The 17,848-nt window shown below is 42.8% G+C and overlaps 1 pseudogene; it reads left to right on the forward strand.

Moving 5' to 3' along the window:
- The first annotated feature begins 1,476 nt into the window (after positions 1–1,476).
- LOC134464365 (uncharacterized protein K02A2.6-like) lies at positions 1,477–5,131 on the forward strand (annotated as a pseudogene).
- Positions 5,132–17,848: the final 12,717 nt, after the last annotated feature.

Here is a 17,848-nt window from a genome sequence, read left to right on the forward strand (position 1 = left end):
TAACTCCTGGGCCATGTACAAACTTCCAAATGCATCGTTGTGCAAGTACAGACCATAGAGACTATATTTGTACTACTGTAAAATTTGTGTGTCATGGCATGTGATTTTAATGCTGTGAATTTGGTGATGCTGTCAAGTTCCGTTACCGCTTGTACTAATTAGCTACATTAAGCTAGTCGGAAATAAAAATATTTTAACTCGGTAATTAGGCTAATGTTTGCCCAAGGTTGAAAACAATTAAGGTGGACCACTGGATGGATGCCACGGTTCAAATAGCAGTAGGGTGAATCTACTCTGAACCCTCGCTTTACATGTGTGGAGACCTTTTCCTGCTGGATGCAAACAGTTAATTGATGGCTATTAGTCCACGTTTAGGAAAACTACGACCGACTAGAGCTGTGGTATAATCTGTGAGGTTAAACAGCTTGACGGACTGAGTGGAGACTGACTTGGGCTGCTGGTGTTTTACAGAGGTGGAGGAGTAGCATGGAGTTGAATTGTGCTCCTTAGCAACTTAAATGCCAGATTATGATGCACAGCAGAGGCATACGTAGGAATTTCATTACTAATTACATTTTGATATATTCCAGACATTAATGATGGTAGGCCTATGTCTTAGGAATTTGGGTCCCATTAATCATTTTGTCCCACCAAACCAGGTTGTAGTTGGTGTATGTGTGTAACCTGCCCTGATAGAACGTATGTCCTTTCAAACAGGTTGTTGTTATGTTCAAAGGAACTACTTTCTGAGTAATAATACAGCAGTAATTAGCCGCGCACTGCGCGTAGTGATACATTATATAGATATAGGAATGAATGCTGTACCAGTTTGAATCTTTCAAGTAACCGATAAAGTTCCCTAAACTGCACGCCGCTCTCCGTGTCTATTTTGTTGATGAGAACACAACAATTGGCGACGAGTCTCGAACCTCAAGTGACGTGGATGTTTAATGGAAGTGAAAATTGTCTCCTTTCAACTTTCCACGGAGTTTTTGCCTTCCCCCAAACGACGCAAGCTCGAGGGAAAAGTGCCCAGCTCGCGAGGAAGGGAGGAGGGAAACAAAAGGACCCGCGGTCGTGAGTAACCTGAGGGAAACTTTACTCGAAATAAAAGTGGACTGTCTTAACTAGTGAAACCGTCAGCATTTAAAGAAAATGGCTGGATTCGTGGGACAGATTGGTGCCTTTGATAGTACAGTGGAAGATTGGGCCACCTACATTGAAAGAGTTGAACAGTACATTGTGGCTAACAAAATTGAAAATGATCGGAAAACAGCCGTGCTTCTCAGCGTAATGGGTCCTAAGACTTACAATCTACTTCGAAATTTGATGTCACCAAATAAACCAGCAAGTAAACCGTACAAGGAAATTGTGAAAGTGTTGCAAGAGCATCTAAACCCCAAACCGCTGGTCATTGCAGAAAGATTTAGATTCCATAATCGAAATCAAAAGAAAAATGAGTCTGTCACGGACTACATGGCCGAACTACGCAGATTATCGGAGCACTGCGAGTTCAAAGAGGGCTTGTCAGACGCGCTGCGTGATCGTCTCGTGTGTGGACTCGTGCACGAAGGCACACAGAAGAGGCTCCTCACCGAGAAAGATCTCACACTCGCGCGCGCTCTGGAGATTGCCGTCTCAGTGGAGACCGCTGCAAAGGATGCAGTTGAATTGCAAAAGAAGGGGTCGTCTAGTGAATGCACAGTGAACAAAATGACGACAAAACGTTCTGATAATAGGCCAGCTTGTTACCGGTGTGGAAAGAAATCCCACAGCCCTGATGAATGTTGGTTCAAAGACAAAGATTGTAACCAGTGCAACAGAAGAGGGCATATCCAAAAAGTGTGCAAAACGAAACAAAAAGAGAGAAAACCAAATGTGAAATGGAGAAATAAAAAGGTTAATGAAATGAATGAGGATAATTCAAATGAATCTAATTCAGATGAATATGAGCAGGAATTGGCTTGCCTTGAGCTTCACTCAGTGAAAGAAAATAAGCAAAATGTCATTTGGGTGACACCTGAAATTGAGGGACAGAAACTAAAAATGGAGCTAGACACTGGGTCAGCCTTGTCCATCATATCCTACAAAGATTACAAGAACAAATTTGGCAAAATGAAACTGAAACATACCCCAGTCACATTGAAGACTTATACAGGAGAAAAAGTCTCCCCATTGGGAAAATTAAAGGTGAAAGTCAAATATGAGAAAACAAAGAGAGTACTGGATCTCTATGTGGTGCAAAATGACAATGTGCCATTATTTGGACGAGAGTGGCTGCGTAGCATCCAGCTTAACTGGAAATCAATCAAAGTGATGGAGATGTCCAGCGAAAGCACTGAGCCTACCCCAGGACGACTGAGGAACCTACTGGATCGCTACTCACCAGTTTTTCAAGATGGAATTGGAACCCTGGCACAGATCAAAGCCAAAGTAGCTTTAACTGAAAATGCGCAACCAAAATTCCACAAAGCCCGCAACCTGCCTTATGCATTGCGCCCAAAGGTGGAAGCAGAGCTCAAGCGCCTTGAGGACCAGGGTATCTTGTCAAAGGTGGAGTGGTCAGAGTGGGCCACGCCCATCGTGCCAGTCGTAAAGAAGAGTGGTGCGCTACGCATCTGTGGCGACTTCAAAGTCAGCATAAATCCAGTGCTCCAGGCGGACCAATATCCGCTACCCCGGATAGAGGATATCTTTGCCTCATTGGCTGGAGGCCAGCATTTCTCTAAGATCGACCTAGCGCAGGCCTACCTCCAAATGGAGTTGGAAGAATCCTCAAAGAAATACCTAACCATTAACACCCACAAGGGGCTGTTCCAATACAACCGGCTGGTCTTTGGAATAGCGTCGGCCCCTGCTGTATGGCAAAGAGCCATAGACCAAGTTCTTCAAGACATCCCTGGCACTCAGTGCTATTTAGACGATATCCTTGTTACAGGAAGTGACGAAAACACACATCTGACCAACCTTGAGACAGTCTTAAAGAGGCTCTCAGACTTTGGACTCAGAGTGAACAAAGAAAAGTGTGAGTTTTTCAAGGACTCAATTGAGTACTTACTGCGGTCACAAGATCGACAAGGATGGTCTTCACAAGGCACAAGATAAGATCGATGCAGTCTTGAAGGCACCCAGGCCCGAGAATGTCAGTCAGCTTCGCTCCTTTTTGGGCCTTGTCAATTACTACGCCAAGTTCTTGCCGAACATCGCAACAGTGTTGCATCCATTGAACAGTCTGCTGCAAGTGAAAACTGAATGGAGATGGACGAAGTCCTGCGAACAGGCGTTCATGGCAGCAAAGCAACTGATAACATCAGAGAAAGTGCTGACGCACTACAACCCCAAATTGCCATTGCGTTTAGCCTGTGACGCATCGCCATATGGGATTGGCGCTGTACTTTCCCACAAGATGAAGGATGGCTCTGAACGGCCTATCGCTTTCGCCTCCAGGTCCTTAAACAAAGCCGAGCAGAACTACGCCCAAATTGATCGTGAGGGTTTGAGCTTAGTCTGGGGGGTCAAGAAGTTTAATCAATACCTGTACGGTAAACACTTCACACTGATCACCGACCATCAGCCTCTAGTGGCTATCTTCAGCCCCAGCAAGTCCGTCCCTACCATGATGGCGGCACGTCTGCAGAGATGGTCATTGTTTCTTGGTGCTCATGATTACACCATCGAGTTTAAAGGCACCAAGCTTCACGGAAATGCAGATGGCCTTTCTCGCCTTCCCATTGAGTCAGGTGACAAGTCTGTGTTTTCAGATCCAGCTGAACTTTTCCACATGACGCAGATGGACAATCTGCCTGTCACTTTTCTAGAGGTGAAGAGGGAAACGGGTCGTGACCCGACAATGGTGAGAGTCTACGACTTGACGGTGAAGGGGTGGCCTCACAAGGGTAATGCCGACCTACCTGACTACGCAAACCGCAGAGAACAGTTGTCCGTATGCCAAGGCTGTGTAATGTGGGGCACCAGAGTCATTATACCACCAAAGCTTCGGGACAGAGTGCTAGAGTCTCTTCACGATGGACATCAAGGTGTAGTTAAAATGAAGAGCCTGGCCAGAAGCCATGTCTGGTGGCCTGGCATTGACCATCAGATTGAAGACATCTCAAAGTCATGCCTAGGATGCCTGCAAAATCAGCGTCAACCACAGGTGGCTCCACCACACACCTGGGAGTGGCCTTCAACTGTGTGGCAGAGAGTTCACATCGACTACGCAGGTCCCTTTCTGGACAGAATGTTCCTAGTGGTCGTCGATGCATACTCTAAATGGCCTGAAGTGTTCCCTGTGAAGAATGCAACATCAACAGTGACAATTGAAACACTTCGTACTCTGTTTGCCCGTACTGGACTGCCGCAGCAGCTAGTCAGTGACAACGGTAGCCAGTTTACCTCAGAGGAATTCCAGATGTTCATGAAACGAAACGGAATTAAGCACATTACCACCGTGCCATTTCACCCTGCAACAAATGGACTTGCCGAGAGATTCGTCCAGACCTTCAAACACTCCATGAAAGCCATGGCGAACTCCAAATTGTCCATATCAGAGAAACTGGCCAACTTCCTGTTGTCTTACCGCAACACAGAACATTCCACCACAGGTCAGACACCGTCCGTGCTGTTCATGGGAAGATCCTTAAGATCACGCCTGGACCTCCTAAAACCAGACCTACACCGGGACGTCTCAAAGAAACAAAGCAGTCTGATGAAAAAGCAATCACCCGTGAGAACCTTCCACGAGGGTCAGTCTGTAATTGCCAGAGATTACCGTCATGGGAATAAGAAGTGGCAGACTGGTGAGATAGTTTCCAAAACGGGTCCACTTACTTACACCGTAAGAGTACCACCTGGACTGATCTGGCGCAGACATGTGGATCAGTTACTGGACTCTAGTACCCGTCACTCCACCAGAAATGACCAATGCCGTGATGCAGACTGTGCAGACAGTTGTGAGGACTTCACATCGTTCACACCAGGTGAACCACCGGATGAACCACCAGATGAACTGAATGCAGAGCCTGCTCCAGCAACTGATAGCCCAGCTGCTTCTCCCAGACCTGTTCCGGATGTACCAGAAAGGCGCTATCCTGAACGAGAGCGCCACCCTCCACAGAGATTAGAACTATAGCTTAAAGGATAACTGAGCTAAATCGATAATGTTTATGTAGAGTTATCACAGAGACTTTAATTTGAAACCTTGTTTTATTACTTAAGAAGAACACAGAAAAATAATATGGAGTATAGTGTTTAGCTTCTCTAGTGTACTTCAAAGCTAGAAGGAAGGAGTTGTTATGTTCAAAGGAACTACCTTCTGAGTAATAATACAGCAGTAATTAGCCGCGCACTGCGCGTAGTGATACAATGTATAGATATAGGAATGAATGCTGTACCAGTTTGAATCTTTCAAGTAACCGATAAAGTTCCCTAAACTACACGCCGCTCTCCGTGTCTATTTTGTTGATGAGAACACAACAGTTGTACATAGTGTATGTGTATGATTGGTCCTATTAATCATTTTGTCCCACCAAACCAGGTTTTATTTGGTGTATGTGTGTAACCCGTCCTGATAAAACTCGTGTCCTTTCAAACAGGTTATACATAGTGTATGTGTATGATGACATCAGCGATGACATCATCGACCTTGTAAACCTCACTTTTCTTAAACAGGGGTCTACGAGGACGGACTCCATAAACCACCAAAAAGTCTGAAAAATAGGCATTTTTTTAAACTCACATTTATGAAGAAAAATCTTTTAATTTTAAGTGTTGTATAGGTTCTCTGATTTTTTTCATGATTTTTGATGTATTTCTTGTAGCTCTAGCACCTCCAGAACCCGGTGTCCTCGTAACCCTATGCCGGCCTAGGTTTGCGAAAAATTTCAGAAATTGTCCCCGTAGCCCGAGAAACGGGTATAGGTGTGTGTGTGTGTGTGTGTGTGTGTGTGTGTGTGTGTGTGTGTGTGTGTGTGTGTTAATGAGGGTTCCATGATTATGTAGGGTCTCTATATAATAAACAACACCTCCACACACACCACGTCCACACACACACACACGCACACACACACACACACACACACGCACACACACACACACACACACACACACACGCTACAAACACGCTACAAACACACACCCCACACACCCACCACATGCCATATGCTCACACACACACCCAGGTGCTGCTCTATATACTGTAGCTCTCTATTTAACCCTTTTAATGCCGTCGTCGCAAAATTGCGACAGGCCGCGGTATTGAATTAGGTGGGCTGTCACGTCGAATAGAGTGTAAAATCTTGTCCATACTCCTTTCCACTGGGTGGCAGACATGTGGTACTTCAATCCTTTCTAAGAATTTCGACCCCTCTTAGTGCATTTTTTTCGAGTAATTTCTATCTGAAAACCCAGACGCGGAAGTGCGTTGCAAGTCACTATTTCGAAACAAAGGAGGATCGGCGTTGTGAGATTGTGCACATAATTTCCTCTAATTCAAGCCCAAATACATTCCAAATGCAATTTGTCTTGGTGGTTTATGTGTAGTGACATTATATTTTCCCACAAGTTGATTGTATATGTGTAGACATTTATAATATGACCTTAGGTAATGCGTCTCCTATTGCTAGCTTAGCCGTGGCTACAGAGAAGAACAGCCAATTCGAATAGGGAGTGAAATAGATCCTCTTGCCAAACACAAAGAAACGTGGCGTCAGTCTTACATACATAAACAGTTTTACAAACATAAATGATCCTAACCACAACTCAATTGAAAGTTTCGGGATTGAGAGAAGTGGTTTGTTTGAAGACTTCATTATGTAGGGGAGTTCCCATTTGAACACAAGCGACGCGGACGCGAAGGCGAAGCCCTGTTCCAAGCGAGCTGAACCCATAGCGACTGGTTCCATTCACTGAATAAATCAGAAGCAAGTAGCATATTCCTGCCCCAAACGACAACTTGTCATGGTGTTTTGTGTGCAATGCAATTGCGTATTTCACCCCTCAAGTAATTGCAGCCATTATTATAAGAAAAAAGATGTTGCTGCTGAGATTGCAACACAGACGGTCAATCGGCTGTTTGGGACCTCCCCTGTCAAACACAGGAACACGGTGTAGCCTACCTAGGAAACAATATGACCCTGAACACAAACTAATGAACATTTGCGGGGTTGTGAGAATGTTTTTGTTGGCGATTTGTAAATGGTTACGGGGGATTTCCTTAGAACATGCGAGAAGCGTTTATTGTCATCCAAACCCACAGGGCGATATGCGTAATTTCACTGAATAAACCTCTAAATACCACAGGCAACCACCAAGTAGCCTATTGTCATGCGTTTTATGCAATACAATGCCATATGTCGCCCCTAAAGTAATTGCAGTCATCATGTGTTTATAGAAATAGGCTATGTTTCACTTGGTGATGAACTTTGACGTGCGTCTTCCCCTAAGCTGGAGTAGGCGAAAAAGCTAAAACATAAAGATAAAGTATGTAATTTCCCTTTATGAAAGACAGTAAGTAAAACCACTGCTACAAAAAAGAATGGATTATCCTGTTAGACGTTGTACATCCCGTAGAAATTCGATACGTGGCTTGGGGAAATATCTGCGTTTTTTTTTCACCGTCGCGCACGGCGAAATGAAGACGCAGGCTACCCTATAACACACATTTTAGACTTGTTGAAAACTGGGTTGGTCACCGTGGTTGGACTGTCTTTAGTAGAGTTTGTCTAGTCACTAAAGCAGAAGAGGGGGCGGAACAGGAGAGACTGGAGAGGAAAGCGCTGCGCTATGCGTGAGGGGCGAGGGTGCCGCTTCTGATTGCCTTCAGGCGGTCGACTTTAGACCGTTACTTTATAACGTATACTATAACGTGATAACGTCGGCCTAATTTGGCTGTGTGTATTTTCGACCCATCTCGGTATGCCTAACAGTAGCCTACGATACCTAAATGAATAGAAGCAGTTTATAAGTCAGAGCTGAGATAACGGAGAGGTGGTGCTGATTTGCCTCGCCTCTCCACTCCTTTTCCTGAAACTGATTTCAGGAGGGTACACCTCATGATACAAATTAGGCCTGTTTTATGCCCATTATCTTGACACTGTGCCCATTAGTTCTGTGAAATGTAAGTGACAATCTGTAACATTCATTCACTGAGCTATGCTGATAATCATCCAGGATGATCCTATGCATACAGAGGTCACGGTCCCTGCGCCTTATCCAAATAGCCTACAGTAGGCTATATAGGTCACAGGTGTAGTAAAATAGGCTATATAGGCATATATGTGTACTGAATATGTGTGCTTACCCTGTCTGAGAAAGGTTTTCACAGACTAAAAAGTCACAGGTAGATACAAACATTTTTGGCACTCAAGGCAATAACCTCCCAGTTATTCCGTTTCTTGCAATGTTATTATTATTGCAATATTAGTTACAATATTGACAACATGTTAGGCTTAAAAATACTTTTTTACTTGACCATAATGTATGTGCACAACATGACAGTAATGGGATGCCACATATTTCTAAATAAATTCAATAATCTATTGAAAATCTATTGAAAATTATCAATATTTTCCATTACTAATTCAAAATTCAAAATGGCCGCCCCATATGACGTCATAATATGCTAATTAGGTATGCATATTTACTCCCAAAATAAACTTTGGGTCTTCCTCAACATTTTTGCAATTTACAGTTAGGCTCTATCTGTTACCACTGTCCAGCCACAGCCTGTTGAATATGTGATGCCCAAATCGAGCATTTTCACCAAATAACATTGGCATTAAAAGGGTTAATAGGGTTTTTCGGAAGCTGCTGGGACGCCACACACACACACACACACACACAGACACGCCACACATACACACCACTCACACACACACACAGACACGCCACACATACACACCACTCATACACACACACACACACCACACACACACACACACACACACACACACCAAACACACACACACACACACACACACGCCTTCACACACAGACACGCACACACACACACACACACACACACACATACTACACACACACAAACACACACACCCAGGTGCTGCTCTATATATCTCTATATATAATAGGGTTTTTCGGATGCTGCTCGGCCCCAGATTGTCGTAGAGACTCCGTTCAAGCGTCTACGGACTCGAGAGGTCAGCCCGGATCTGTTGATGGCCGACTCCACTATGCTTGGCTCAGTGCCCGGATCTTCATTTTTTACACACACACACGCACGTGCGCCCACACACACACACACACACACACACACACACACACACACACACACACACACACACACACACACACACACACACACACACACACACACACACACACACACACACACACACACACACACACACACACACAAGTGATTCTAAGATTACTGTGTGCTTTTAGGTCCATGGATGTTTTGCGCACTGTCATTTGGTGCTGGGTACGAAACGTCAACACATAGGTGATCACCAGTAAAGGGCAGATTATAGTTCAGCAACGGCGCCTGTTGCTTACGGTCGCTAACCACTGTTGATGTTATAGATCTGCGCACGAGGTCTCATGTCGTTAGCTACATTTGGCTACATAGCTACAAGGCTACAGTAGTAGTCAGACTGGAGGCATTGTGCCGCGAGTGCTAAACTGATGTATTGTTTGTTTGTTACTTACTAATTCAGTCATTGTAGCTTCATTTATTTACACAGACTAGAAAGAAAGCGTTCGTATTCCACAGAATATTGACAGTTTGGCTCTCCTAAACTACCGGAGAACTGTGCCGCCACGAGAACAAGGAAGTAGCGAGACAACCAATCACAGCACCTTTTCTCTGCAACCTTCACAACCGTCTGTCGCGTAGTCAGGATTTTTTTGAGGCGCGCGACGACGGTTGCAGAGCCTCTGCGCGGGGGGCGTGGTCGTGCACAGACGGTTGCACAGGCTCTGCAACCGTCAGCGACAATAAGTATAAATTGGCCTTAAGGCAGCACAGCTGATTAGGTGGGGGCACTCACCTTGTTTGGTGTACTGGCTTGCCGTTGGCTGTAATATTCCTCGTACTGCGTAGATAAACGGGAGCGTGCACGTTCAGAGACAGAATCCAATCACATGCCGGAAGAGCGACGCATATCACCGGTAAGGTGCTGGGTTTTACTATTCTAGTTGTTTTTAACTGCTTGATCGGCCGCTGCTGTCTTTTAACTGGTCGGATGCTTATAACTTTTTCACTGTGGTCGCTTGGCGAGTGCATTGTTTACTTGTCTGATTTGACGGTACAATCTTATGAATGGAAGCCCGTTTGTCACTATGCGTTTACTTCCTGATTAGCGTTGCATTCTGGGTGTTGTAGTTGGGCCGTAGTTGTTTCCTGTAATGCATAAAGGGAGATGTGATTCACTCACTTGGATTTTGTAAATGGGCTGTTGTTTCTTCTACTTTGAAAGTGATAATTCTAGTGATGGCTCTGGTGTTTGTATGTAATGAAATGGATTACTGTAAGTGTAATGTCTGTTGTTGGTTATACAAATTAGCTGTTGTGCATTCTATTGTTGATATTTTTGGATTTTGTTGGCAATGCTTTAAAGATTAATTATTTATACATGTTGCAGATATTTATAGAGTAATTGCCGACGCTTTATGGTGCATTTCTAAATTAGAGTTAATAGCTTATGGATGCATTTGTATGTATTTATATGGATTGCTCATTTATATTGTAGTGAATTTGTATTTGTTATTTATATATATATATGAACACGGCATCTAATGTATAGCACAACTTTGGTGTTTTCCACAGGTTTATAATCTGCTGCCGTGTTACAAGTGTGAAATCAAGAAAAATAAACAAACAACATTTGGACACTGAGTTGTATCCAAGTCTCGCTCTTCTAGCGCCCTCTTCGGTGGGAACAAAACAACAAAAAAACTAACAATGGACTTTATTTACTATTAACTATTAACGGCATCCAATGATGTTTTGGACATCAGCACACATTTGAATACAGAAAGTGAAGAAATAACATTATTTTCCTCTGCAAAATGAATATAATACTGTTTTTTGGACGTTTTCCTGCCGTCCTCGTTTTCAGATGTCAGATTCAGTCTTCATATTAGCATTGAAAAAAACTAGTTTTTTTCCAAGATCATTGCATATGTTGATTTATGGTAGTTTTCACTATACAAAACAATACAAAACTGTTAAAAAGTCTATCATGCTTTCCATTATGCCTTCAATTGGCTATTTTGTGTGCGTCCCGTGTCAACATGTTAACCGTGTCACATACTGAAACTGCCACCATAAATCAGTAAGGGTTTGGTCCTAAGTCCTCTGACCGATGCTATAACATGTCATTACCTCTTTGGGTGGTAAAGTGAAGTCTGTTTGGTAAGTTTTGAGTTCAGCTCTTCCATAATTATATCCCTGAAACGTCCGCCACCGCGTCCGCCACCGAGTTAGGTCTTTCGTGTTAACGCAATAACTTTTGAATGGATGGATGGATTTGTCCCAGATTTGGTGTGTGAATGCTCTAGGATAGGTTCATGAACTGTTTCGAGTTTGGAGGTCAACATTTTCAAGATGGCCTAATTCAATATGGCTGAATGTTTTTTTGGTCCATAACTTCTGACCGGGTGGACGGATTTGTCCCAGATTTGGTGTGTGAATGCTCTAGGGTAGGTTCATGAACTGATTTGAGTTTGGAGGTCAAGACTTTAAAAATGACGGAATTGTCATTTGGCCCATAACACCTGACTGGGTGGATTGATTTGCCCAGTAACACCTTATTTTAATGGTTCACCATTTCAGTGAATCTACCACTTTAGGTACAGTGTAATAACCAGTGTAACAATATCTAATGCTCCGTCATACGCATGTTTGGTAATGGGCTTGTGGGAGGAGAAATATATACATAGCCCGACACAAAACCCCTTCCACTCTAACATACGGCTATGGTCGAGATTTATTGATGATGCTCTCTGCTTGTGGAAAGGTACAGCTGAAGAATTGAAAAACTTTTTGACATATATTAACTCTTCCACGAGTTACTTGTCCTTCACCATGGAACACAGTAACCAATCAATTGATTTCCTTGACCTGACGATCTTTAAAGATGAGAATAGCACCCTTCAAACTACTTTATATCGCAAACCTCTTAGTAGGAATACTTTGTTACAGGCGGACAGCAATCACCCCCCTCACTCAGTTCGCAACATTCCCACTGGACAATTTTTGCGTGTAAAGAGGAACTGTAGTACCCCATCTGAATTTACATCGAAAGCCTCCGACTTGGCAGGCCGTTTTGAACAACGCGGATACAAAAAACATGAAATCTGTAATGCATGGGAAAGAGCCCCAAGGACAGAGCGCACCACTCTGCTTAGTAAAAAGCCTAAATCTTAATTGGCCTCCCGATTGTCATTCTCCACGCGTTACAATCCAGCTGCCAGTCAAATCAAGCGCATCGTGCGTAAACATTGGCACGTTCTGAACAGCGACCCTGCGCTCAAAGAGATCTGCGCTGAGCCGCCTAGATTTATATTCAGGCGCGCTCGTAATATTCGGGACCGATTGGTGCACTCTGATATGGTGCCTCCCTCCCCAACTACTTGGCAAGACGATGCAGGATAATCCATGGAAAGTCTTCAAGTAATCCAAACAGGACGGCTCAAGCAAGACAGTAAAAAAAAAACAATAATTGCCAGATCAAATATAAACATAAATAGGCTAGCAAAACTAGCCTATGTAGGCCTAAATAAGATGTGGTATGACGTTTGATAAAAGCCTCTCATTCAGATGGCCAGGGAGAACGGATGATGCAAACAATCTTTCAACAGCATTAGCTGAAGGCTTCGAGTAGAGCCTTTTGGTTGTATTTTTCAGTCTCTAATTTCTCTATTTTCCTACTACGCGCGTTGGATCCACGTTTTTAGATGCGTCCCAGCATTTCTAATAGAGTGTAGGCTATGTCTGTCCGTCCGTCCGTCTGAAACGCGTTCTTCAAATTGTTCCCTCCTGTGTCAACAAGGTGGGAGAGTTGACAATTTGGCCCGGAGCACGCAGCTGATTGCATTGTGAGTTAAGTGCAGCGGCGCGAGTGCAATGCAAGTGCTGGTACATTGAAGTGATAACGCCAGTTGCCCTGTAGCCAGGATTCAATTTTCGGGATTATTTTTCGTTTTAGCCGTGGGAGGCGACTTTGTTTCGTTTTCACCAACATCACTGTGAAGTGTCACTATTTTCACAGTCTTTACCCCCTTATGAGACACTTCGGCCCGAGGATGTCAATCGTGAGGGGGGCGCTTCATCATGTTGTGTATGATAGTGACACACACTGAAACTTGGTGCTCGAAATAAGTAGACAAATGCGCCATTTGACATAGACTATGGCGTGTTACTGATGTTCTCCGACACATTGTAAGGGAGGTTCATTCCTTTTCTGCTGACGACTGTGTGGACCGCACAGGTGCTTTCTGCTGTGCCCAGACAGATTGCTTTGCAGTCGTTTGAATTTGGTAAACTCTGGCACTCTTACAATGAAGCTGACTGCTTTGTGCCTTGACGTTAAAAAGCTTGAAGCGCATGATTCACCCAAACAGTTTTATTTATTTATTATTTGTCGCTGTTTACATTCTTTCCCACTTGGACATGATGCTGAAATGGCGTGATAGGCCTACTAAGGTTATGCCGAAATTTTCGGCATAGTTCGAACACTTGTAGGCTATTTTACTCCCTCACGGTCACACGGCTCCCTGTAGCGGTCATGATATAATATTGCCAATGATATTTATTTCATACCCGTAAGGTATAATATCAATCACACACCATACAGAATGCAGGGCTGCCGCTACTGCGGGCTACTGAATGGACTCGCCTGACGTCACACAATAGATTAGAATTCTTTCGAACATGTTACTGAAAGTACACACTTTTCCCCATTATATTTCATTTTCTGATGCCCTGTTGCGTGAAAAAAGCGATGAATAATTGTTGAAGTGGTAGAACTATCACAGGCATTTCATTATTTTGAATAACAATTAACCTGAGATATACACTTTAAGCAGTCGAAGGCGACTGGACAGGCCTAGCTTAGTCCATTATTTTCTATGGTCTTAAAGAGGGAAAATTTCCTATCAACTGTGTTCTCAACATAATCATAAGAACCTGAATTAGAAATCAAAAGTAAAGTGTACAAAGACATGAATTGATTAAGGTGTTTTGGTGGAAGTTATGAGGTCTTCAGTTAGCAAAACACCCTGAAAATGACTGAAAGGTCAAGCTGTGTCGCTGTCAATTTCATTACACATCAGATATGACAGTTGAGGAGGAGTATGTTTTAGCCAATTTATCTCCATATTGATAGACAAACGAACAAAATCATTTGTTTTAGGGAGATTGGTTTGTCAGCTCTGTTTTTTCTCCTAAAGAGGTGCCGACTTGTACCCCTGCACTGTTGACCGTAACACAGTTGAGTAACACAGCTGACTGTTTTGAAAGTGTTTTAGTGCTATTGATCTCTTACATGTTGGAAAAATCATATGAACAGATACTAAGTGTTTATATCTGGAGAGGCAAGTCTTGTGTACGGAGGGTGACTAAATTCAAATCAGATGTTACAGGGATTTGTAATTAAAAAAAGTGTCTCTATCACAGTGAATTATAAAATCCTATTTATGAAGCTCAGCAATCAAATTTTCCATATCAGTTCCACAGAATAAGAACAACATTACTGTTAATGGACGTATGTTGTTTCAACTGTGTAGTATTTTTATATATGTTTGAAATGACAGTATTTGTCCATAACACTGTTGAAAAAATAATCAAGCAAATGTTCACTTTCATTAAAATATTTAACAAATAATCTAAGATTAAGCTTGGCCATTTGTTTGTTTGGAAACCTAAATACAGTATACACTATGGAAACATCTAGGTCATTTGTTTGAAAAAAATCTGTTAATTGAGATTTTGCTTTTGACAAAAGCACACTCGAGTCATAGAATCACACACACACACACACTCACACACACAAACACACACACACACACACACAGAAGTACAAGCCTCCCTATCACGCACATCTGGACAAGGCCTCGCCCCCTGGAACCCCACGGAACTCCCCCCCCCCCCACTTAGAAAGGAAATAGGCAAATATATTCAGGAAAATTACCTCACACACACACACACACACACACACACACAGACACACACAGGTGTATTATTATATTTTACAGTGGACAACCCTCGCCCCACACACACACACCACTTGGACTAGCAGATACATACCTGTGTCAACCTCAGCACTGTTTGTGTCATCTACAGGTGTCATTTACTCCAGAGTAGGAGAGACAACCACCCTGCCTTTTGACGGTGTGGGGGGTCAAAACTGCTCCTCTGTGGAATGGCATGAGGGTTTGAGCTATAGTAAGATCTGGCCAGACGTGTTCCCTGAGCGAGCTGAAAGACTCAGTCTGCTCCCTGACTGTTCCCTCCACATTACCAACATCACCGCTGAGGAGGCTGGAAACTACAGATGTTACAATCCAATGAGTGGTCAGAGGAAAGAATTTCTGCTCATTCTTCTTGACGGTAGGTGTTTAATTACAGCCATGAAATGACACACCTGCCACAGTGAAATTGGGTATAAAAGAGAGGAATGACTTAACACTGAAGTGAATGTGTATGTGAATAATGTCTACTGTCTAAAGTTTCTCAACAGGGGCTCTACAGCTCCAAAGGGGGCATTGGGGAGCCCTAGGGGGGCGTTGAGAAGGATATAGCTGAGAGGGGTCGGTGCTTATGCCGCATTCCCCAACAGTGGGAGATGGGTTGTTTCTGACTTCCTACTTGCTCAAATGCATTGGAATGTCTGTTGAAGAGGAATCTTCTAGTCGCGAGCTAGGGCCAAATCGAAGCAAACTGACTTTGTCGCATTGACAATCGTGATGTCATCACAGCAATGGCAGCGTACAGTGTTAGGAATAGTTTACTTTGCATATTACTCAGCAATCATCATTCTATGGACAAATAGAGTTGATTTGGACTGGTTAATGGTTGCAAACCCGCAGATGAACTTTTCTATGGTGTAGTTATATTACCATTGCCTCTCTCAAAGATTAATGAGAGAAAAAACATGATTTTGTTTACACCTCATTTTATACATTGCTGGCATCTTTGAGAATTGGACATGTATTTTTGTTCCTCCATGTTTGTAGTTTGTTTTACTTACTGGTTGGAACGCTTTCAGGTGTGAGGTAGCTGACTCCTGGTTGCATATTGGGAAGCTCCTTCCTACCGCTGGGGAATGCAGCATTAATTCCCCAATTAATTGGGCTATTTTATGTTTCAATACTAAAGGGGGCATTGGGATGCTTATATTGAGTGTGTCAGCGCCAGCTACCCTACCAGTGGGTCAGCTTCATCCGGGAGCACCCATCTGAACGGAGTAGAGTGGACAACTTAAAATTATGTCCATATTAAGAGATTATTATATTATTATTATTATTATTATTATTATTATTATTATTATTATTATTATTATTATTATTATTATTATTATTATTATTATTATTTAATACATGAAAATGACTAAGTTACTAAGTGAATGAAGAGTGAATTAAGCATACAATACAGAGCTCTGGGTTCACCTTATCTCACCCTGATGGCAACAGAGATGAAACACAGAATTGTACGCAACCAAATGATTATATAGTAACATCCTTTCACTATAATATGTAAACAAAATAGTCTTTGTGTGTGCAAATGGAATCATCCAGATCTTCTTATATTTTCATGCGCATCCTAAGGTCTTCACGTCAGTCCTATGCATGGCATTACCTGTTGGTCCTTAGTTCAACACACATTTGTCCATACATGTCCATGCATGCCACAACAAACAAAATTGACAAACACCCATCCACACCACACAGGCCCAGTCTTCTCTCAGCATCCCGTGATGGACATGTACAAACACACTCATAACACTAAACTCATAACACAGCTAGTCACATCTACATTTGTCTCTGTATTAGACTATGGTGACATTCTTTATATGCATGCTTCTAAATCAGTGCTACGGGCTCTAGACTCTGTTACCACTCAGCATTACGCTTTATTACTGGAGCCAAATAACACACTATTGTTACCTGTATAGTTTGTCAGATTGCCATCCACTGTCAGTACGTAGGTAGCTGCATTGGCATACTTTTATTTACAAAGTAGTCATTGGTCTGCTTCCCTCTTATTTGTCAATGTTTTCTTGGGCCTCAAATAATAGATATAATCTTAGATCAAAGGACATTTTTATCTTTAACCCACCAACCCCTAGAACCAACCTTGGAAAATTAACATTTCATTACAATGCCCCCTCAATCTGGAAAGAACTTCAGATACAGCTAGGACAAGACGTCTTCATTCCATTGTCTGATTTTAAGTCATCATTTAAGACACTTTGCAATATATTGAACAGAATCAGTGTAGCATGTCTTATGTTCATCTTGTAAGTGTCTGCTATGTCTGCTTTGGTCTATGCTTATTCTTATGTCCTAGTTTTTTGTTTTATCTCTGAACCTCTATCTATCCTGTTGCCCTATACGCTATGTTTTTCTCTTGCCTTTCTTGCTGAGTATTGTGCATTTGTGCTGTCTGGTATGGTGTCGTCTGGTATGGTGTGGCAGATGGCTTGCCAACTTGATGAGCTCTGTTTGTCTAGCTTGCATGTTTTTGCTTTGTCCTGCATATTTCTATACCTAAATGGTTACGTCATGCATGTTTTTGCTGCTTACTCCTTTATGGTTTGCTTTCTGTGGTTATGTTGTCTTTTGTGACTTGTTTGTTTCTGTCTGTATCGTGAGTCCTACGTAGTGT

The sequence above is a fragment of the Engraulis encrasicolus genome, chromosome 15, assembly GCF_034702125.1.
Source record: "Engraulis encrasicolus isolate BLACKSEA-1 chromosome 15, IST_EnEncr_1.0, whole genome shotgun sequence".
NCBI lineage: Eukaryota > Metazoa > Chordata > Actinopteri > Clupeiformes > Engraulidae > Engraulis > Engraulis encrasicolus.